This window comes from Schistocerca piceifrons, chromosome 1 (assembly GCF_021461385.2).
Source record: "Schistocerca piceifrons isolate TAMUIC-IGC-003096 chromosome 1, iqSchPice1.1, whole genome shotgun sequence".
NCBI lineage: Eukaryota > Metazoa > Arthropoda > Insecta > Orthoptera > Acrididae > Schistocerca > Schistocerca piceifrons.
The window spans coordinates 384,344,004-384,366,941 of record NC_060138.1 but is presented as its reverse complement, the minus strand read 5'-3'; the positions used below and the strand labels follow the sequence as shown (position 1 = coordinate 384,366,941).

Genomic DNA, 22,938 nt, shown 5'->3' with positions numbered 1-22,938 from the left:
AAATAAAATGTAAATGTCGGACATTTGTCTACTTGTGTTCTAATGTGTTGCTGAACATATACTCTGATATACAAGGGGATGAAGTTTAATTGTTAATGATTTTGATTCCTGTCATATGCAAGTCTGTCACGCCAGAGGCGGAATTCTTTGCTATGTTTCCGTGCAATATCATGTCCAGAGTAATGATGGAAAAACAGTTGCGAACAGTGCAAGATAGTTGTACATCAACGAATTGACTAAACATTCAATAAAACTTCTTCATTTATCCTTCGTATTTGCTACCGTTTTATTTAAATAATACTCGGCACTAGTTAGCTGCGGTCAAGGAAATATTCATTAATCCAAAGAGAAATGAATCGTATGCTCCATGACTTTCACACATTTTTTTCTGTCCTGCAGGTGATGAGGCGATACGTGTGGGTGATGTAGCGGAAGTGAACCGGACGCTGCAGCTCCAAGGCGCGTTCGGTGCTCTGCAGAAGCTGTGCAGATAATGCTGGTTCTACAAGGCCAGGAACTGAGGTACGGCGGTTAGCCTCGGCTGTAGATTTATCTAAACTGATGCCAGAATGACAGAAACTTTTTGTCACTTGGTACTCTGTGATTAAGATAGGGAATTTTGTGTTATTCATTGGTATCCTACAAGTTTCCTTGGTTTTATTACTTCAGTTGTAATATATATTTAATATTTTATCGTAGTCAGTGGATGTATTGCCAGATATGTAGTAGCTTCCTTGACGATTTCAGTTGCTTGTCCCACCGCGGGACTAAAGTTCTTTTCTAATCAGCATGGCCCAGTAAGCGGGAAGGTACAGCAGTTGGTGACATAAAAAATCATGTTTTTGAACCACGTTTTAAGACAGTTACTAGTTTAAGTGTAGCATGGGAACTGGAAGGCTTCTTTATCAACATTTAGGAATGTGGATGCGGTAAATCACTTTATAAAACAGAGCTGTCGTTCGATGCCGAGTAACTACAACACTAAAAGAAACTGATTGTTAGTCTCTTAAATTCGCTCAGTAACTCCAAGCAGCAGTAATGGCACCAGTCGTACTCCTCACTGTGAAGATATTATGGCGCGTCTCATAGTATAGCAGGTTGTACTAATTGTGACAGCGAGTCATATATGTCCCGAATAGCTCAGAAGGCAATGCTTCATACCTTCGCGGGTGGTACTGAAATAAGGATGCTCTGGTATGCCGTCCTGTAGACGTTACTTCTCAGAGCAGACTAGTTGTACGCGGGTGGAAAAGGAAGTGGCCGTCACCATATTCAAGCAAGAAGCTCAGCGTTGGTTTGAGGCAATTTATGGGTAAACCATTAAAACGCGGATCAGTTTTTGAGGCCGGAGATTTGTGTAACGGTCGTCCTACCGAATATAAAGCTAGTGCATTTACCACCGTGCCGCCTCTTGAGGGAAGGGTATTGGTTTGGCCGACGGATGTGGTTTGATTCCCAGTGACCTATTCAGAAAGTTAATAAATGGGCAGCATGACATTCTGCTAACAAATTCTTTTGCCGAAACTCTTATATTTCCTAAGCTAAGGTCCTATGATTATTTACTTCTTAGAAATATATTCTTTTAAGTAGAGCAGTATGAGCTATAGAGTAACAGGTCACTGAAACTTCTAAAATTCCGCGTTTAGTCACATTCTGGCACACAGTTTGAACCCGCCAGCAGGTTTCAGAAACAGCACGAACTCCGCTGTAGGATGAAAGATTCATTCTGGTACCACAACATCGTTTCACCCATCTCTAACGACTTCGTCGCGACGAAACGTTAAACGCTACACGTCCTTCAGTTTTACCTCAGCTATCACACATATCACACCAGTTGAATGGAATGGATAGGGTCTTGAAAGGAGGATATAAGATGAACATCAACAAAAGCAAAACGAGGATAATGGAATGTAGTCGAATTAAGTCGGGTGATGCTGAGGGAATTAGATTAGGAAATGAGACACTTGAAGTAGTAAAGGAGTATTGCTATTTGGGGAGCAAAGTAACTGATGTTGGTCGAAATAGAGAGGATATAAAATGTAGACTGGCAATGGCAAGGAAAGCGTTTCTGAAGAAGTGAAATTTGTTAACATCGAGTATAGATTTAAGTGTCAGGAAGTCGTTTCTGAAAGTAGTTGTATGGAGTGTAGCCATGTATGGAAATGAAACATGGACGATAAATAGTTTGGACAAGAAGAGAATAGAAGCTTTCGAAATGTGGTGCTACAGAAGAATGCTGAAGATTAGATGGGTAGATCACATAACTAATGAGGAAGTATTGAATAGGAATGGGGAGAAGAGAAGTATGTGGCACAACTTGACCAGAAGAAGGGATCGCTTGGTAGCACATGTTCTGCGGCATCAAGGGATCACCAAATTAGTATTTGAGGGCAACGTGGAGGGCAAAAATCGTAGAGGGAGACCAAGAGATGAATACACTAAGCAGATTCAGAAGGATGTAGGTTGCAGTAGGTACTGGGAGATGAAGAAGCTTGCACAGGATAGAGTAGCATGGAGAGCTGCATCAAACCAGTCTCAGGACTGAAGACCACAACAACAACATCACACATATTCTCCCACCCTGTACAGGGGAAATACTAAAGAACACGACAGTCACCGTAACAACTAATCCACGCAAAGACGCCCCGGTAGCCTGCGCTCTGTAAATATGTGTTATATTCGCCATTTCGTACGAGACTTATTGTATGTCGCGATTCTTAAATGATCAACGTCAAATATTGCACAGTAAAACTCATATAAAATTTCTGGAAGTGTCTGCGTGCCTTCAAGAAACTTTTATGACAAAGATTTGGTGTGTAGAACGGACAGCTAAGAAAGAAGTAATGAATACACGATTTAGTAATAACTGCAGAAATATATTCCGTTTATACTTCCCATACTAGGTTTATCACCACTTGTGCAAATTACGAACTGGTCTTCAAAGGCCGAGAACAGAAATTGACTTCAGTCGCTTAGTAAATATTCTCGCTGGTACATCGCCTCGATGACACTGTAATTCTGTCAGAGACGCCAAAAGACGTGCAAGAGGAATTGAATGGAATGGTTAGTGTCTTGAAAAGAGGTTGTAAGGTTAACGTCAACAACGGTAAAACAACAGTAATGAAATTAAAAAAAATGTCGTGTGACGAGGGCCTCCCGTCGGGTAGACCGCTCGCCTGGTGCAAGTCTTTCGATTTGCCGCCACTTCGGCGACTTGCGCGTCGATGGGGATGAAATGATGATGATTAGGACAACACAAAACCCAGTCCCTGAGCGGAGAAAATCTCCGACCCAGCCGGGAATCGAATCCGGGCCCTTAGGATTGACAGTCTGTCGCGCTGACCACTCAGTCGTTGCATCTAATCGGGGCGGACGTCGTAAGACACTCTTTTAAGTTCGTTGTTGATCCATTAACTCAGTTTTTTATTACATAGGACAGCTAACCCTCTGACCGAACACGCTGACCTACCGTGCCGGCTACCGGGGGCGGACTGTAATGGAACGTAGTCGAGTTAAATAAGGTGATGCTGATAGAATTGGACTAGTGAGTGAGACATTCAAAGTACTAGATGAGTTTTGCTGTTTGGATGGTACCGTTACTGAAAAAGAGAAATTTGAAGTTTTTGGGAATCAATTCTGAAGGTATTTGTCAGGGTTGTACCCTTGTACGGAAGTGAAACGTGGACAGTAAGCAATTCAAACAACACGAGACTATAAGTTTTAGAAATGTGGTATTAGGCGAAAATGTTGCAAATTAGATGGGTAGTTAGAATAACGGGTGAGGAGGTAGTGAATCGAAGCGGGGAACAAGGAATTGTGCGGCACAACTTGACTTAAAGAAGAGCTCGGTTGTTACGACACATTCAGAGGCATAATGGAATCATCAGTTTGGTACTGTAAGGAAGTGTATGCAGTAAAAACTGCAGAGGGAGTCAAGACATGAATACAGCAGGCAGGTTCAAATGGATGAAGTTTGCAATAGTTATTTAGAGATGAAGAGGGTAACCAGCGTGAAAACTTGCATCAAATCAGTCTGCGGACTCGGGAATATTCTAACAACAAATTTGTAAGACATCACGGCAGTAAAAACTTGTCTCAATAAAAGCCTGTTCGGAAGTACCAGATTAAAAGAAAGTTTTTTTCGCCACTAACGCCCTGTTTCCATTATTTAGACCATGCTCCGTGCATCCTAAGAGAAAACCGAAAGTGTTTTGTTTCGTGGGATGGGGCGGCCTGCGGGCCGGGAGGAGGGGGCGGCGGTCTGGCTCGGTAACGGTGCCGTTTATCAGCGCCGACCCGGGGGGCCCAGAGAGGCGAATCGGAATTCCCAGCAGGGCGGGGAGGGATTTGAACCGGGCAGCATTACCGGCCACCGCCGCCGCCGCCGCTGAATTATTCAGCAGCGGGGGCGGCGGCCTGCTGCAGGGCGCCGCTCAGTTAAGTACCAAGTTGGCCGCCGCCCCCGCCGCCGCCACCTGCGCAGCTCTTGGGTCTCGAACTCGGACCCGCCGCCCCGCTGCGCCGCCCTCCGGCCGAGGCGCTTCCCTCCGCGTGAGTCACTTGCCGCCCCCACAGCCCCCCGCGCCTGCCCGTTGCCTCACTCCTCCCCCGCGCCGGCCACGCTTCGCGGTATACATCTTATTTCAGTCCTCCTCTCCCCATCTTCGGCTTCTCCTCGTGCGGCGCGCTCCCTCCGTTTCCCCCTCTCCCCGCTCCGCCCCCAGCCCGCTACCCGAGGCGTCGCTCTCTGTCTTTGTCGCCCGCTTACTCTCTGTCCTCCTCTGCTGCTCTGCGCGTCTACTTACCACGCCATCTCTCTCTCTCTCGTCTCGCGCTTACTCCTTTCATCCCATCTGTTTTTTATGGTTTTGTTTGCTTCCACAAGTAGTCTAATTTTATATTACGTCTCGCATTCTCCTATCTGATTCTTCGGTGAATTCCCTTTCGTCTTCAGGATGTGTGTACGCCCTTAATGAAAGTGCTTTAAAGAGTTTTATTCTTTCTGGTTCATCGCTCCAGCACGGTAGAACACATTTTCATTTGCTTGACAGGTTTGTTACATTCCAGCCCACAGTGTTTTACTTTCCTAAAATAACTTTTGGGGCTTTCTTACGGCGTAGTACAGCAGTTCCATACTAGAGTCGCCGGTCGCGCTTCCCCGAAGGTGAAGGAAGGAAGGAAGATATCGACATCGAGGTCATTAGAGACGGAGAACAAGCTGGGATGATTTCAGAGATAGGGAAGGAAATCGGCCGTGCCCTTTCAAAGGAAACTTCCAGCGTCTTACTGGAGTGCTTTAGGGAAATCACGGAACACGTGAATCAGGATGTCCGCACGGTGTTTGAACCGTCGTCTTCCCGACTTCAAATCCAGCGTGCTAACCACTGCACCACCTCGCTCGTGCGCTTGCCCGATACGACAGCCAGTCAGTGAGCTATGGACCTCGTCGTAGTCCTGGATGGGTTGTAATCAGCATTCGACTACGTTCTCTTCCGAGACGGCTCTTTACGCGGCATACATCAGGAACTCTCAGTTTGTCAGTTTGTAGCGGCAAACGACTGAATGACGTTCAGCATTCTGCAGCTGCCATTTTAATATCCTCTAGTCTTCTCCAACCATCATTCTTATAGAAACAATACAGCACATTGAAAAATAGGACACATGTATTAGCAGACTGAATAGTTCCACTAACAAAGAGGCGCGATCGGATCCTTCAGATAAAAAGAACATTGCCCGCAAATGTCCATATTATATTTACGGCTCGCCACTTGTTTTCATCACTCTGGAGGTGCCGATATTTCACTTTCCTTTGGTGTAGCTATTTTAAATTACTATTCTGCTTCAGGCTTTAGGAGAAAGAGTGACTATTTTAGACTATACCTACTCCACCGAGAGGACAACAATTATTGAATGACTTTCGATGCATCTTCAAAGGGTAACAGAATTTTTGTGATGTTAATGTTATCCGTCGAAGAATATTGCAGTTGTTACTCACTAAACCGATATAATGTGATTCCTAAGACAAAGCAATGTTGCAGTAACACGTTGTAAAACTATGACATTGAAGGACGAAAACGGTGTAGAACACAAAAGAAGCATTTAAAGTAAAGAAAATGAGGTGATATATTATGTAATGTCGAAGCGCAGTTCTCGTGATAACTTTCAGAGGTTTCTTTAGGGTATTGCCTGAGAGAGCCATACGAAGAATCCATTGCTTCCGTTCATGTGTTACTGAACAGCGGATTATCTACACGTATGTGAATTTAAAGTATCGTGTAGGTGATACACATAGCTCATAGAGGAGAACTACTTGAAGCAGCGTTTACATAGTGATGGTTTGGTAACTGTGGTACGGCTGAACAGCTGCTTTGTTACCAAATACGAAGCTGACCCAGCTCCGCTAGTCAGCTCATGGGAACCGCATAATCTACCAGACACTGGTCGTCGCTCTTGTGGACGTGTATTCTGGGCCTGTTGTAGCCAATTAAGTTACCAGCCAGTCTTACTGAACGTGGAACATATTCAACACTCCAAATTGCGCCTGAAGTGATCAAAAGAATTGACGATTTGTGTAGCTCTGGTGAGAATGCAATAAGCACTATACAGTAAACTATAAAGCGAATACATGTGTTACATGAGGTACCGTAAATACTCAAAAAGTGTTTTGTATTTTTCGTTGTATGCTCTCTAGTATTGTTGTATCAGCCATAATTCTACTGTGTGTATGTCGGAAACTGATGAGCACATGTTTAATTTCTCTTTTATAACTTTCAACGTCTCGAGGACTGTTAGGCTGTTGCAGGGAGTTGTGGCCGAGCGGTTCTAGGCGCTGCAGTCCGGAGCCGCACTGCTGCTGCGGTCGCAGGTTCGAATCCTGCCTCGGGCATGGATGTGTGTGCTGTCTTTAGGTTAGTTAGGTTTAAGTAGTTCTAAGTCTAGGGGACTGATGACCTCGGATGTTAAGTCCCATAGCGCTCAGAGCCATTTAAACCATTTTTTTCTTGTTTGGGTCCATATTACCCTGTACCAAATCATGGAAATCAAAGAGCTTCCAGTGGAAGAGATTTGTTTCACAGTGTCGAAGGAACAGTGCTCATAGCTATTAAGATACGCATTTTGGGCTCATGTTTACTAGACTTTTTGCTTCGAATGATCGTTCCTCTCGTATTTGTGAATACTGACCTTTCCTCCAGGGACGCCCTTTGCAGAGCCAATGAAAGTAGCTGACGTATTTTTGGAAGTCTGGTGTTTCATTTAATTTAGTGGTGAATGCGTATGATTCTAATACTAACGATACTGTACAGAACAGTGAGTTTCGTGATGAAGTTGCATCATTACATGTGAAACATTTTGAAATTTTGCTTGGAGAAGGGCTAGGAGTGAAACAATCACTAAGCAAGATTCCTCTGGGCGGAGAACTAACTTTCAGTAGAGGAAATTAACGGCTGCGTGAGCCGCCATCGCATAAGGAGAATGTGTGGATAGTTTCTTCGATAGGGCAAGGCCGATTTTCTTCCCTACCCTTCCCTATAACGGGACTGTCTCTAAACATCTCGTTGTCGATGAGACACTAAAGCTCACTGTTCCAAAGGTGCAGTCGGCCTGAGTACTTACTTTCTGTAAGTGCACTCCACTCTTCCAATGTTTTTTAATGTAGGAAATACGAAATAGCATCGTGATTCGGAGTCCACGTGAAACTATAGGTCCTCCTATAACTGGTTCAAAAACGGTTCAAATGGCTCTGAGCACTGTGGGACTTAACATCTGAGGTCATCAGCCCCCTAGAACTTAGAACTACTTAAACCTAACAAACCTAAGGACACCACATACATCCATGCACGAGGCAGATTTCGAACCTGCGACCGTAGCGGTCGCGCGGCTCCGAACTGAAGCGCCTAGAACCGCTCGGCCACAGCGGCCGGCCCAAACAAGAAAAATGTTGGTTGGTTGATTCCAGGGAAACAGCGAGGTCACCCGTAGGGTTAGGGAAGGATAGGGCAGGATGGAAGCGTGCCCTTTTCAAAGGAAGCGTCCGAGCGTTTACCTGAACCGACTTAGGGAAATTACGGAAAACCTAAATCAGGATGGTCAGATGCGGGTTTGAGCCGTCACTCTCCCGAATGCGAGCCCAGCGTGCTAACAAGAAGTTGTCTGGTAAATACGGGCTCTAAAATGCTTCAGCTATGAGCGCTTGTTCGGTAGAAAAGACGTGTTTCACACAAGCGAAAAGAAACGAATGCTCACAGCTCTTAGGGTATGCTTTTTAGAACCCATTTTTACTGGACTCTTTTTAGCTGGAGTTATCGTTTCTCTTATATCTCTCAATATTGACCGTTCTTTCGACACCCTGTATAGTAACGAGAGACTGAGCACTTACGAGCAGAAAAATGAAAGATCAGTTTCAGCACTCTGGAAGTGAGAGCTCAAGAGATCGATTATTTGTTCTGTGATTGGAACGACAAATAATCACATCAGCCCAAAAGTCAACCTATGGCGAAGCAGTCTCGTGCTTCCCTGGGGAGCCGAAGGCGCTGCTGCGGAAGACGGGCGGAACGCGCGAAGTCGGCGCTGCCTGATGATCCCCGCGCATGCGCAGCGCTGAGCGACTGTCTTGTGTTTATGAAGCGCGGTTGCGGCTGCGTGGGGCGCGCCACGCCGTCCGATAATTGCATTACAGCCAAGGATACGGCGTGGCGCGACCGCCGGCAACGTAATTCCAGATACGGGCGCACATAAATTGCGTCCCGGGGCCATCTCTGGCCGCCGGCACTTGCATGGCAAACACTTTTTTGTGCTCTGCTTGGCGGGAGCGGAGAGATGGCCGGACGACAGGTTCGCGCCTGGACCGGCCGCGCAGGTCCATTTTCTCACGGCCCGAGATGTGTAGCAGGGCTGCTGCGACCGGTGCTCCGGAACCGGTCCGCTCTGTCCAGTGGGCCACAAAGAGCGGAGAAGACGTTCCTGGAACTGCAGCTGCGCGGCAACGTGTAGCACACGGAGATGCGACTCGTTATGAGATACATTTCCGTTTGCTCTGACCTGGCGAGTTGCCGGAAACAGATTGGAGGTTTAATGTCCCGTCGACGTCGACCTCATTAGAGACGGAGCACAAGCTCAGATTCGCAGCCAGGAACTTTTCAAAGCAAAACAAAAGATTTTGGGAAACCAGGGATGTGATGAGATAACATCTACTAGGCGCACTACGAATGTAGTGGTGTGGACATGTTGGGAATGAGGGTCTCACGGGGAGCGTGCACGGGATAAGCCCCTGCAGGCGCACTATCCTCTATGCCCTCGGTGGCTCAGGTGGATAGAAATCCTGGGTTCGAGTCCCGGTCGGGGCACACACTTTTAACGTGTCTCCATTGATGTATATCAACGCCTGTTTGCAGCTAGGGTGTCGATTTAATTATCATTTCAAATCAAGGAGAACCTAAATTTTGGTGACCAAACAGGCACCTGAGTCTAGTGCCTTAACGCTGCGTCATCTAGACTGGATGGGAAGGTGCCATATAAAGAGACGGGCTACAAAAAATGGTTCAAATGGCTCTGAGCACTATGGGACTTAACATCTATGGTCATCAGTCCCCTAGAAGTTAGAACTACTTAAACCTAACTAACCTAAGGACATCACACAACACCCAGTCATCACCAGGCAGAGAAGATCCCTGACCCCGCCGGGAATCGAACCCGGGAACCCGGGCGCGGGAAGCGAGAACGCTACTGCACGACCACGAGCTACGGACAGACGGGCTTCATAGTGTCATTAAAAAGGGAAAGAAGAATAATGTCACCGAGATGAGTGGGCTCTTCATAACTCTGAATGAACCCAAGCAAAAGATTTGCTTATTTATTAACATTACGGAGAGACCTACCATCTCGGTAACTACGGCGGTTCGTTTGCTCCTAAAAAGTAGAAACAAAGCCACCAACATGGTCTATGGTCTTTTTCTGCAGCTTTTCTCAGATTTTATCCTCGCTTTATTTGCATAACTGCTGTTAGCTAGAAACACATATGATGCACAAAGTAAATTTTGGAAAGGGATGCCAAATGTTACTACGTTGTAAGAAGAAAGTAATAGACGATATGAAAGATTTAGACAGAAACAGGTGTCCGCGTACCAGGCTATTTCATTTGGGAGGGCTTCGGTAAACACTTCAAGGGCGTATAGCCTGAGATAGCGCTGGCACGAGAGGTTAAGAATATAGCTTCCCATCGACGTCTAGGTCATCAGAGACAATATGCTAATAGAGATGAGGATGTGTGGGGAAGAAAATTGGCCGTCGTATTGAAGGAACCATACCAGCATTTGCCTGAAGTTATGTACGTACTTCACAATGGCGAACAAAGCTAATTTCGAGCACTAGAGAAGAGGATCCCCAGACGGACTGCTCTAATATTAGACACAACAAATTGCATTACTTTCTCTAATTATGTACAAAATTTTACAGGAATTAAAAAAAAATCAAAACTCCCATGCCTGAGCAGTTATCTCTGGATCCTATGGTGGCTAAGTACGACAAAGACTTAACGACGCTTACTGTGGCATTGGGTTTCTCAGATCCAAGAAATACTTTGCTCCGGTTGACGCTCCACTACTTTTCTTTTTTAATACGTGATCTTTTACTAACGATATGCTGATTAGAAGTATTATTAAGACTAAATATGTGCTTCAGTGATGTCCTTGTAAAAACTGTACGCTGATTGTTTACATAACGTCATACGAGATAACTCCTAGAATTAGATGCGAATTGAGCTCAAGTGACGGCGCCCATACTTCACGTGAATAGCAATTTTTGTTGATGGGTCATTCTTGGAGTCCCACCAAATAACGCGAACCATTGTCGCCTCTAACTGCGTGTGTAATAAATGCGGACGTCATCGCACATCTGACTACGATAAAGGGGTCGGCTGACGTGAACGAGAGTGAAGAAATCTTGTCATCTGAGCAACAATAGAGTGAGAAACGCAGGTAGGAATTAGAGTGTTTTGAAATGCTGAACATTTTTCCGTCGAACGTTGATATTGTTACAGTACCCTACAATGAGGATTCGCCTGCTATATACGTATGAGAGAAACGTTTATAACCGATGTGTTTAGAAGTACTTGATTGATTAAGGGGATCTGGAACTGACTGGAAAGATACCTCGTCAGATACAGTAAGCTAGGGTATATGTTGAACACTAGTCAGACGACTTACAATTTTACCATACCTGTGATCTAGGACGTTGGCCTATTAACTGCACTCCATTGTTCTTATACCCATTTTTTACGGACGCTTTTGTCTAAGCTGGTGTGTGGTCAACCTTTCCATCTCTCTCTCTGACTGTATCTCGTCGTAACTATGGGTGCTTCAAATGCCTCTACGCACTAATTTTTGCTGTGATCATCAGTCCCTTAGACTTAGAACTACTTAACCCTAACTAACCGAAGGACATCACACACATCCATGCCCGTAGTAGCAGCGCGGTTCCCGACTGAAGCGCCTAGAACCACTCGGTCACATCGGCCGGCAGCAGTCGAGAATTACAGATTGCTTCAAGTTTATCAAATCAATCAAAAAATAATGAATCCTTGCTAACAGTTGGTTTAGCGAGCGGCCTTGCAGCAGTGATACCACCGGTTCCCGTCAGATCGCCGAAGTTAAGCGCTGTCGGGCTGGGCTAGCACTTGGATGGGTGACCGTCCGGTCTGCCGAGCGCTGTCGGCAAGCGGGGTGCACTCAGCCCTTGTGAGGCAAACTGAGAAGCTATTAGATTGACAAGTAGCGATTCCAATACGGAAACTGACATACGGCCGGGAGAGCGGTGTGCTGACCACATGCCCCTCCATATCCGCATCCAGAGACGCCTGTGGGCTGAGGATGACACGGCCTGTTTATTAACAGATTTAGAGCGTGATTGCATTATGCTACCATCTCCTCGCTCCAGATAGAAAATGCCAGCCTAACAACATAGAATCAAAAAATGGTTCAAATGGCTCTGAGCACTATGGGACTTAACATCTGAGGTCATCAGTCCCCTAGAACTTAGAATTACTTAAACCTAACTAACCTAAGGACATCACACACATCCATGCCCTAGGCAGGATTCGAACCTGCGACCGTAGCGGTCGCGCGGTTCCAGACTGAAGCACCTAGAACCACTCGACCACAACGGCCGGCTCATAGAATCAATGCAGTAACTAGTTAGGGGAAAGCAGCAACACACTACTGAAATTATCGTGCCCCAGTAGCGCAGAAAGCAACAACTTCAAATATATTTCATCGCAAAGCCACCATTTAGAAAAGGTTCGCCAGAAGCCTCTGGCGGTTACAGCACGTCAAACGTAAGCGCTGATCGGTTTGACTGTGGTGGCTCACTAGTTTCCTATAACCATACAGGTGATTACGTGGCTAATCCATATTTTCTGCCGTATCAACCTGTAAAGACATGCACAACGACATGAATTCCAGCAAAACGTACGAAACTGATTAGGAAATAGGCAACAGTGTTTTTCCTCTCTCAATAATAGCAAAATTTTCCTAAAATTGATTAAAATGGATGGATGCCTAAGAAACGGAAGAGCCTGGTCAATTTCTAGCTGTCCACCCGCGCAACAGCGGCAGATACGGGGTGAGCTCAGCAACGCGAATGCATCTGAGTAGCTGCCTGCACACAGAAATCGTGGTCAACGCTTTCCGCAAACAATCTGAGTGTTTCTTGAAACTACAGGCAGCTTTCGGCGAGAATTAAATCACAGACGGACGATGATGGTGGCTGTGGTCGTGGAGACGGTAAAGAAAATTATAAACGTTAACCACTTAACCGAGTGGTATCAGAGCTGTGTATTTCTCGGTCAGGGAATAATTCTTCTGAGCGAGGATCGTCGTGCACATGCGCTGTGCTGACCTGCAGAAGTAGCGCTCTGCACACTTTCACTTCTTCACTAAAATTTTCTTTAAGTAACTCTTTTTAGAATTTTACCGAGACGTACTGCCAGCGTGCTAGACGCTAGACGCTAGAAAACATGAGGTTACACACAATGAAACTTGACATTCTGTGCATAAGGGCGATGTCTACGAGATTTTTCTGTTAGTGCGTGCTGGCCTTTGCTTAGTTGTGCTCCACAAAAAATTCAGAAAATGACTGCTTTCAAGAGCTGTTACAGCTGGTGTTTTTCATAGAGAGAGTGGCAGTGATGCTTAGGGTCGTAAAATTAGCTTATTGCTATAGTAACTCAATGAACATAAGTGCCGTTGTCATATGTGTCTCTAAAAACATACCACTTTCGGTAAATGACTGAAAGCTTTTGGCTGCAGTTTCAGAATTTCCGCCCGGTCATTTGGGAATTGTGCATCTACACAATCTATCGCCGCCTTACTATACGGTTGAAAGCTATCCAGGCCTAGGCGATAACGCCAGCCTGTAGCTAAGAGACCCGGGGCTGTCTCATAGATATATTCATTCCTTCATGGTTAATCTCGGCGCTAGACAAATAGTTTAGTCGATCACATTTCAGCATAAGCTAGCGCCTTTATGCACCTCAGTCTCCGCCTATAACTTGCTGTCAGACGCACTTCTGAGGTGCAACGGATGCCTAATATTTTAAAAATAATAGTAATAATATATTTTAATATAATGATATTAATCATTTGTTTATATGCGTTCGTAGTACATCGCTTTAGCATAACTTCCATGAAACTGCATTTCAGAGAAAGAATTTGTACGAAAAATTGAGAAGTACATGTATCATGTAACGGATTGACTACATATTAATTATACGACACAAATGTGCATTCACTACTATTTAACTTTGCACTACGACTGCGTACCCAAGTCCACCAGACAAGAGGTGTGCGAGCGTGTAGATAGGGGATACTGTTTCTTCGGTCGTTTCCGCCCACGTTCGGGAAAGTCAGTCTTCCTGTTACTATTTTAATGGCGGAAAGTCTTTCCTTTTCGTAGTTCCTTACTAAACTTCGTATAATACACTCACCAATCGCGTCTGATTTGTTGTTCGGTGGCGTTTCATCCCCATAAGGGATGTTTGCTGCAGCCGGTAAGGTCGCAAGCCCATCGTCGTCGGCTTGCTCTGGGACAAACAGCCGAAAAGTATTTTGTGTTAAACGCCGGGTGTCATTTTCTAAGACTACTTTCCCGTCCAAAAGTTAGCTACGAAATATAGAAATTAGTATGTATAAAAATATGAACGCATTTGGTAAAATGTTCTTTGGTGGGCGAGAGGACTGAGGTTATAGCCCGCATGACACTCCTGCCCCTTTTTAAATCTGTGTGTACTATGTAATGAAAGATTACGCCCAGCATTTTCTTGGAGTCATTTAAATGAATCACGGAAAATGTTTATTAGAAGCGTATCGCTGAAATCGCTGAACATTTCTCTTGAATGTTATTCTGGTGTCTTGCTCCACTGCGCCAGCTCGCTAGGATGCAGATATTGATCCCAAACCGGGGACAGCGTCCGTAAATTAGTGCCCAGAAATCTGATGTTTCATTCTCAAGCTACAGGAGGAACAGCGCGTGACACGAGCGCAACAATGCTCTCGCGACATCGCGAGTAGAAGCGCGGACAGGCTCTGTAATCGCAGGAGAAGGCGCATCATTTATGGCGCATCGTCAGTTTTTGTCTCAAAGAAGTTTGTTGCCCGCAAAGGCTGCGAACTAATGCTGCTGAAGGGAAACTTTACTCTGGTAAGCGACCCGCCCCGTCCTCTTACCCCTCCTCGAGCGCCCCACGGTCTGCCGCCGAAATCGTCGCCACCGCGTGGAAAACTCGTGGCGCGCAAAAAGCCGTGCCGCAGTGCGCAGGCGGGCGCGCATGCGCAGAGCGCGCGCGGTCCGCTGGGAGACGACGCGCCTCGACCAACTTTGCGCCACGGCGGCGGCGGCGCCGACCAAATTTTCGAGGGAACTCGCAATTACCGGCAGCTGCCAGGGGGAAGACCGGCTCTCCGGCGGGAGTGCCGCGGACGGGGGAAAGAAAAAACTTCCAACTTGTGTTTAGAGTTTTCCTCGTGTAATTTATCTTGCGCAGGGAAAGGGATAATCTTTACTGAAATGGATGTCGGGAGGGGGGGGGGGGGGGTGGCGCTTTTCGCGGCTGGTGGGAGGTGCCGGGGACGGGGCTGAAGCGGGCGGCGTCCTGTCTATCGCCAACTTGAGAACTTCCACACATATTTTACTTCACGCCTGTTTAGAAAGGCGAGGGAAGGCCCACGCCGCGCGCCGCGCGCGCCAGCTGCTGCGGAGGGGATAAGAATGAAACAGAGCGCGCGCAAATCGCATTTGTCCCCCCGCTTCCTTCTGTTTGGTTTAATTACGCGTCTCCTTAACAGGTGGGAGCAGCAGTCGCTCCGAATATTAATTGCGGGAGGGACAGCAACTTTCTGTTTCCCCCCCTGACGTACTTCCTTCGCGAATCGATTGTTGTGCTTATGTTGCAGCAAGGACAGTACACGGTTGTTCTTGTCGGTGTGACAGTACTGGCTTTACGCTCAGATGTTGATACCTCGTTTTTCAATTCCAGTATAAGTACTATTCTACTGAAACTTCCTGGCAGATTAAAACTGTGTGCCGGACCGAGACTCGAACTCGGGACCTTTGCCTTTCGCGGGCAAGTGAGCTACCCAAGCACGACTCACGACCCATCCTCACAGCTTTACTTTGCCAGTACCTCGTCTCCTACCTTCCAAACTTTACAGAAGCTCTCCTGCGAACCATCTGTAAAGTTTGGAAGGTAGGAGACGAGGTACTGGCAGAAGTAAGGCTGTGAGGACAGGTCGTGAGTCGTGCTTGGGTAGCTCGGTTGGTAGCCGACACGGTAGCTCAGCGTGTTGGGTCAGAGGGTTTAGATACCTTCTGTACTAAAAAACTGAGTAAACGGTTCAACGAACAACCTGAACGAGTGTCATCGGACGTCCGCTACGAACAAATTCAACGAACAATATAGAGCAAAATGAGATTAAAAAAAAAAAAAATGTTGGTAGAGCACTTGCCCGCGAAAGGCAAAGGTGCCGAGTTGGAGTCTCGGTCCGGCACACAGTTTTAATCTGCCAGGAAGTTTCACATCAGCGCACACTCCGCTGCAGAGTGAAAATCTCATTCTACTATTCTACTGTTTTGTGGATATCTTGAAATAAACAGTCGACTTCTGCAACTCAAAGTGTGCACCCTATAGTATCTGTAACTAAAGTAGAAACCTCTTACTTAGCTTCTATTTCTGTCCACAGAGGTACCTAGGACTGCCTCCATTACATATAATCAGGAATTAATAATAAGCATTTACGACGTAACAGGAGTTCACTGACAAGCCCTAGTCAATATAATTGCGTCAATAAAACGAGTATAATTACAGTCGAAAGACACGCCAACAGCCTAATGCATTTAATAGGAATGCCGTCTCGCTACGACTAGACTTTATCTGAAGATTTTAACAGATAAAGTGTTTTAAGTTTTCCACAACATGCAATATTTCTTCTCGTGTCAGCATATAAACTCACTCGTCCTTTAGTATTTAATTCTTTTTTGGAGTCCAGTCTTATAACTGGTGCGATACGGACCGCCATACATTGCTCTCTTGTGCCAACCTCTTCATTTCACAGCGGTATTAGCACACTACGACCGCAATTGTTTGTTGGATATGTTCCAGTCCCTGTCTTCCTCCATATATTTTTCGGTTACATCTCCCTGTAGTACCATGGTTCTCATCATTCCGTACCTTCTTGTTGTCAGTGTTTACCATGTGTTCCTTTCTTCGTCGATTCTGCGGAGAACCTCCTCATTGCTTACCTCATCACTCTACCCAATGTTCAGCATCCCTCTACAGCACCGAATCTTAAACGCTTCGACTCTCTTCTTTTCCGGTTGTCCCTGACTCCTGATTCACTAGCCTACAATACTGTGATCCAAAAGTATATTTTTAGAAGTTTCTTCCTCATATAATGGCCGGTGTTTGATACTAGCAGACTTCTCTCGGTCAGGAATGGCCTCTTCGCCTATGCTGATTTTCTTTTTACGTCGTCCTTATTTCGTGCATCAAGCGTTATTTTGGCTCCAGTGTAGCAGTATTCCGTTAGCTGAGTCTACTTCGTAGTCCACAGTTTTGAAGTTAAGTTTATCGCTAATCTCATTTCTGCTATTCCTGATTACTTTCGTCTGTCTTCGGTGTACTCCCAGTCCATATCGTGTATCCACTAGATTGTTCATTGGACTCAACATGCCCTTTCTCTTCTTCACTTTCGCAGAGGATAGCAGTGTGGAAAGCGATTCTTATCACTGATACCATTCACCTTTCTTTTATTTCTGCCGTTGCTTCTTCTCTGTGTAGATTGAACAAAACACTGCGTCCCTTTCTTACAACCTTTTTAATGCGACCACCTCGTTCTTGATCTTAAATTATCTATCCTTCCCTAAAAGTTATGTCTATTTTTCTCAGAATTTCGAACATCATGCACCATTTTACATTGTCAAATTCCTTCCAAGTCTACAAATCCTATGAAGGTGTCTAGTTTATTCTTAAGTATTGCTTTAATTATCGATCTCAACGTCGGAACTACCGCTCTGGTGACTTCACCTTTTCGAAAACGGAACTGATCGTCATCTAACAGATCTTAAATTTTCCTGCAAGATTAGTTAAATTTATAAAGGAAACCGAGACTATTTTCAGTATTATCATTGTTATATTTTTTGTCCGTTATCTTCTGACTGGTTCCTGAACGTGGCAGGATAGTAATGAAAAATTGAAGGCCGAAAGAGGCCAGATAGTCGTTCTTTCGAGAAGTTATCTAGGCAGTTTATTTTAAAGAGCAGATTTTCTAATTTATAATAGTCGGTAGTAGGGTCTACGTTTCGACATAGAAAACAGCATCAAAAATGTATTAAGATATCTCAGAACTCGAACTGGTATGTCAAGCGTAAATCATTTCGGTGCAGACACTGGAGACTTGAAACTAACTCGCCAGCTGATGTGTTGCACAGTCTGTAATCCTTGCATAATTTACTGTAGGCTAAGCGTTATGTTTTATTGTCTATGCACAGTTTCCATCAGCTGCCATTCTGTAATAAAATCACTTGTATTATTTCGGCGTATTGAGTAATGTGTTAACGCGAATTGACAACTACTTTTATTACGAAGATGCTACGAGGAACATTCGAAAAATTTCCAGTTCCACCGGCCATTACATTGTCTATGTCAGCCCTAAACAACTCGTGTGTGCCCTCTTTGTGAAATGCACACAATACGAAGCAACTAAACGTACATTATGGACGCAAATTTCAGATATGCGAAGATTTTTTTACTAATTTACTGTCCATATGATTGTGACTATAGATTGTAAGACCTGCAAATGCGGGAAAAAAATACAATGAAATAGTATTAAGTCTATTACAGGCAGCAGCTGTTTAACTTCAATTTATTCATTACTATCAGTCAAACAGTACTTAGTAACAGACTTATAAATAAATCGGAAACTTAGGTATTGTTGTATTCTCTTGATGTTTTTATTTTGCTCCTAGGGGTCGAAACTAAATTCCTGAGTGTCTACCCTGTCTGTTCCCCTGTGCCATAAGCGAAGAATAGAGTGACCTTAAGCTAAGCTAGAGTGAATGTGCTGTAGAATTTACCCATCATTCCACTCGAAGAAGCAGGTCGTAAAGTACATTTAAATTTGCAGTCAGCGAACTTGTATAGTAAATCAGGCTAATACGATAATTCATGTATTTACATATAAAATGTCAGGCATACAATTGTAGCTTTCGGTATTGCAGTGATCTGGCCGACATGGTCGTGGTCGACCCAATGGTCCATCATATCCATCCGGTCGTAGGGAAGCCCGCACGTCCACGCAGAAAGCTTACAACGCTCGCCAGAGCTGTATAAGAAGGTATGTATCAACACACTTACGTTACTATCTAAATGCCGAAGATACTAATCACACAGGTGATCTTGGAATTAAAGGAAACAGACAACTGAAGGCTTGACATGTCCAAGAATGAACTGGAGTAATGTCAGTAAACCGCAGAAAAATGACAAACGGACACGCTGATACGATGTGAACTGCGAAGCACTCTGTACCAGCGTCAAAAAAAGCGGCCCATAAAGATAGTTCAGGGTTTTCTTCTCTCTTTTTTATATTTTTACCACAACTGCCGTTGGCAATACAGTAAGAGAAAGCGTCACATATTTCCTTTAAAATGCCGACTGAAATCTTAAAAATACAACTAGATCATCATTACTGTTTTGAGGTCTCCATTGTCTTCTGTTGAGATACACAACGTATCCAAAGACTGCCCGATAATTTATATTAAGATCTAGTGCTTTGTATGAGTAAAGTTTTGATGTATACAAGGGGTAAACCACAACGGTTTACGACGTGTCACAGTGGCGTAGGTGAAGTCGAGTCGAGTTGATCAATCATATTATGTCTACGTTTCTGCCGGCCGAAGTGGCCGAGTGGTTCTAGGCGCTCCAGTCTGGAGCCGCGCGACCGTTACGGTCGCAGGTTCGAAATCTGATTCGGGCATGGATGTGTGTAATGTCCTTAGGTTAGGTCTAAGTTCTAGGGGACTGATGACCTCAGATGTTACGTCCTATAGTGCTCAGAGCCATTTGAATCATGTCTACATTTCTAAAACGTAGGACTTTTGGTAGGATATAAGGGGAGTTTTGAAATTACAACATGAAGCAGGGTAGATAAGGAAATAGATAAATGTGTGTCGACTAGCAGGCACGCGCAGTTTCAGAACGTAGTTGCGATGTGTATTTGAATTGCACGTGTAACGCTGTGAACTGACAGAGCTGTCCCTCCTCTCTAGAAAAAAAGAATCTGCACGTACCGACTCTCGTCCTACCCCATACCCAGGCTGACATTCAGTGTCAGATTGGAGAAAGGCAGAACGTACATACCAGTAGCAAGCGTACCCAGAGTCATTTATGGAGGAATCTCAAAACTATTTCGTCATTACTACTGGGTTTTTACGATGTACTCTGCTTAAAAAAAAAAAAAAAAAAAGCTGTAGTGCCTAGAACCGCTTGGCCACCCGGGCAGGCTACTCTGCTAAAAACGCAGGCACTGCAGTAAGGTAGTTCATACCAAGACAAAGCCGCGGCAGTAATCGAAAGTCTGTCACTGGGCGGGAATCACAGTAATTGTGCGAGTACATGACATAGACAGACGGTGATGTATGGAAGTTTGGGTCGCTCCTGGAGATCTGCTCAGATGGCCGTCCACGTAAAGCTGGAGACCAGGATTCGAGTCGTGGTATATTGTACAGCTAGATACTGATCATATTCGCAACTCTTCCACTGTGAAGTTAATATGAAGTATCTTCGTCTCCCTCCCCTCCTCCCACGTTCCTAACCCCACCCTTGTCTCACCAGCACATATCATGCGTACGATCTTGCATCACATGCTGGCAATCAGCTGACACGGCGTAAAAACTGGGTCAGTGGGCCAGCCGTGCGGTACTATGTCCCCCAGACAGGGACTGCAGTGTCGTGTCGCTTTGAGCACTTGCGCGGCGCTACGGTGGGAGGCTGCTAGGTGTGGTAAGAAGCGTGGCCCGTGGCGCGCCTCTGATTAATCCATTTCCGTTTAATTATCCGCGGCCAGCGACGGCTGTTTTGCCGGCGGAACACTTGGCTGTCATTAGCAAGATGCGCCGCCTTGAGCCCGGCGTTTCTTACCGGCCTTCCCTCCCACCGGGCCGCATTTCGCGCCGCGCTGTAAATCAAGTTTTAGCACTACATTACTGCGAAGCAGGAGGAAGGAAGTCTGGCGAGCGCGAATGCACAATGGGAAGAAGGCGGCAGCGGCGGCGGTGGTGGTGGAGGAGAACGTGGCAACAGCGCCGGCCGGATTTTGCTGGTCTAAGAAATATCCACTCCCTACATTTCTCCTGGTTATACCTCCATCACACGCCCCTGCATCGATAAAATTTTCTTGCGGGAGAACTGTCATCTCCTGCTTCTCCTTTTCCTCCTTTTGTTTTATAATACGCGCTCGCGTCTTGGCGTCGCGTAGGTGGCGAGCGAAGGGGTAGCGGCGGCTGCCGAAACGCTATGTAACGCTCGCCGCCATTGGCCGGCTGGCCGGTGGGTGGGCGTAGCCGGCGCAGTTCGAGGGACAGAGGAGGGGAAATTGCGTCACTGGCAGCTCTCCGGGCTGCCTCTAAAAATTCCCCCTCCCTCTCGCGGCCAACAGCCAGAATTCCCCCCCACGCGCTCGAAAAATCTCCCCTTTTTCTCCCCGATCCCCACCCCGCGTGGAGCGCTCCACGCGGCCGTAATGGCAGGAGATGGCGAGGAGATAAAATTAAAAAAAAAAGGCGAAAAATTGGCGAAACAGAGGGAAAAAGGAAAAAGACGGGTAAAAACTTGCGCATTGAAGGTATCGGCGGCGGTGTTTTTACGCACCCAGTCGGGCGGCGGAGCGCGCGCCGTCCCGTGCGCCGGTGGCGCCCGCTTTTTCCACCCCTTTTTTCCGGCGGCAGGTGTGGGCGGCCCGACTGGCGGGCGGCCGCGGGGGTGTGGGGCGGCGCGGGGGTGCCCGGCGCGCCGCCGCGCGGCTGAAAAATGTAAAAAGCTCCGTCGAGCCGCGGCCGCCGTCCGAAGCGCAAGCCACCAGGGAATGAGGCGCCGTCTCCCGCTTTTTGAAAAGCGCACGGGCAGCGCAGCGCACTGCGGCCGTTTCTTCCGCATTCGGCGCTGCCTGACGTCGCCGGAGAGCCGGCCTCGACGACGCGAATCCCGCAAGGTAAGCCGCGACGTGCGCGCCGCTAGCCCGTGCTCCAGAGCCGGGGCCGCTTCGCCCCGTAGCTGCCGTAGTCCGCCCGCTGCGGCCGACGTCTTGCCCGCAGCCCTGCGCTCTCCTTAGTCGCGAGACGCCGCAGCCCCGCAGGGCGAGGCAAGATGGCCGCCGTCTGCAGCGAGCAGTGTCTTGGATCGATACGGCGCGCCCGGCCGGCTCCCCCTTGCGGAAATGCGAAGGAGAGGCACAAGGCGAGGCAAGGAAATGCGAGCGCTGCCGAGGTGGCCGGCCTTCTTCTTCTCCATCTGCAGATTTCCGCCGTAAGGGGGTGCCGGGAGAGGGGAGGCAGGGGCGGGGGGAGGCAGGCGTCGGTATTGATCCGAACGTCGACGCACTTGGGAGGAAGAGCGCGGAGGGAGGGGGGGGGGGGAGTCTTTTCTTGGTAACCCCGCCATGACACTTCTTGGAGGAGGCTGTGTACATCGATCCCTCGCATTCATATTTAGCATCGTTACAACTTACGAAACTCCCTCTCCACAACTAACCAACTTCTTTATTTTTCTTGAGACGCTGAGCATTTCTCAGTTTGCTAAGTCTTGCTTACATACGGAATATGCTTCCCTTATAGATATAGGTAATCTTTCTGTTTATTCACCGTTTTAATTCCGTATTCATGTCGCATTTCATGTTATCGTGGACGATCTTTACACCGTGTCGTATTCATGCATATTTCCTTTTCGTGAGCCTTTTAGCTTTCCATAAATTGCGAGTCTTTCACTTCCACGCATATTTCTTTCCTTTCTCCAGACACGTATTTTAAGTTCATATCCAGTACTCCTGTGGGTACTGCACTTTTTTCTGTGCTTGCAAGGAATATTTAGCTTCAAATTTCTGATTATTTATTATGCCTATTTGTTATTGTTTCTTATTATTTATTTCTTATTAATTTTTTCTGAACTTGTTCATGGACGAAGCGAATCATTTTCATTTATTTGCTGACTTGTGCATAAATTGCTTACATATATACATACACCTTGTTAGGATTTTCTGAGCTTCATTGTCGGTGTACATGATATTTTCGTGTTAAATATTTTCTTCTTAAATGTAGAATTATCTAGAATGCGGCAATGATATGCCTTGCAACCATGCAATTCTGTCCTTATGCTCACGGAAATGATTTTTGGTCGCTACA

At 46.2% G+C, this 22,938-nt stretch overlaps 1 long non-coding RNA gene across 1 annotated transcript in view; it reads left to right on the top strand.

Moving 5' to 3' along the window:
* The first annotated feature begins 407 nt into the window (after positions 1-407).
* Positions 408-22,938, top strand: part of LOC124791962 — a 75,733-nt gene continuing 53,202 nt past the window's right edge. Inside the window, exons 1-2 of the long non-coding RNA XR_007016575.1 lie at positions 408-522; positions 18,766-18,881. This is a non-coding gene — a long non-coding RNA (uncharacterized LOC124791962). The remainder of the gene's footprint in view (positions 523-18,765; positions 18,882-22,938) is intronic.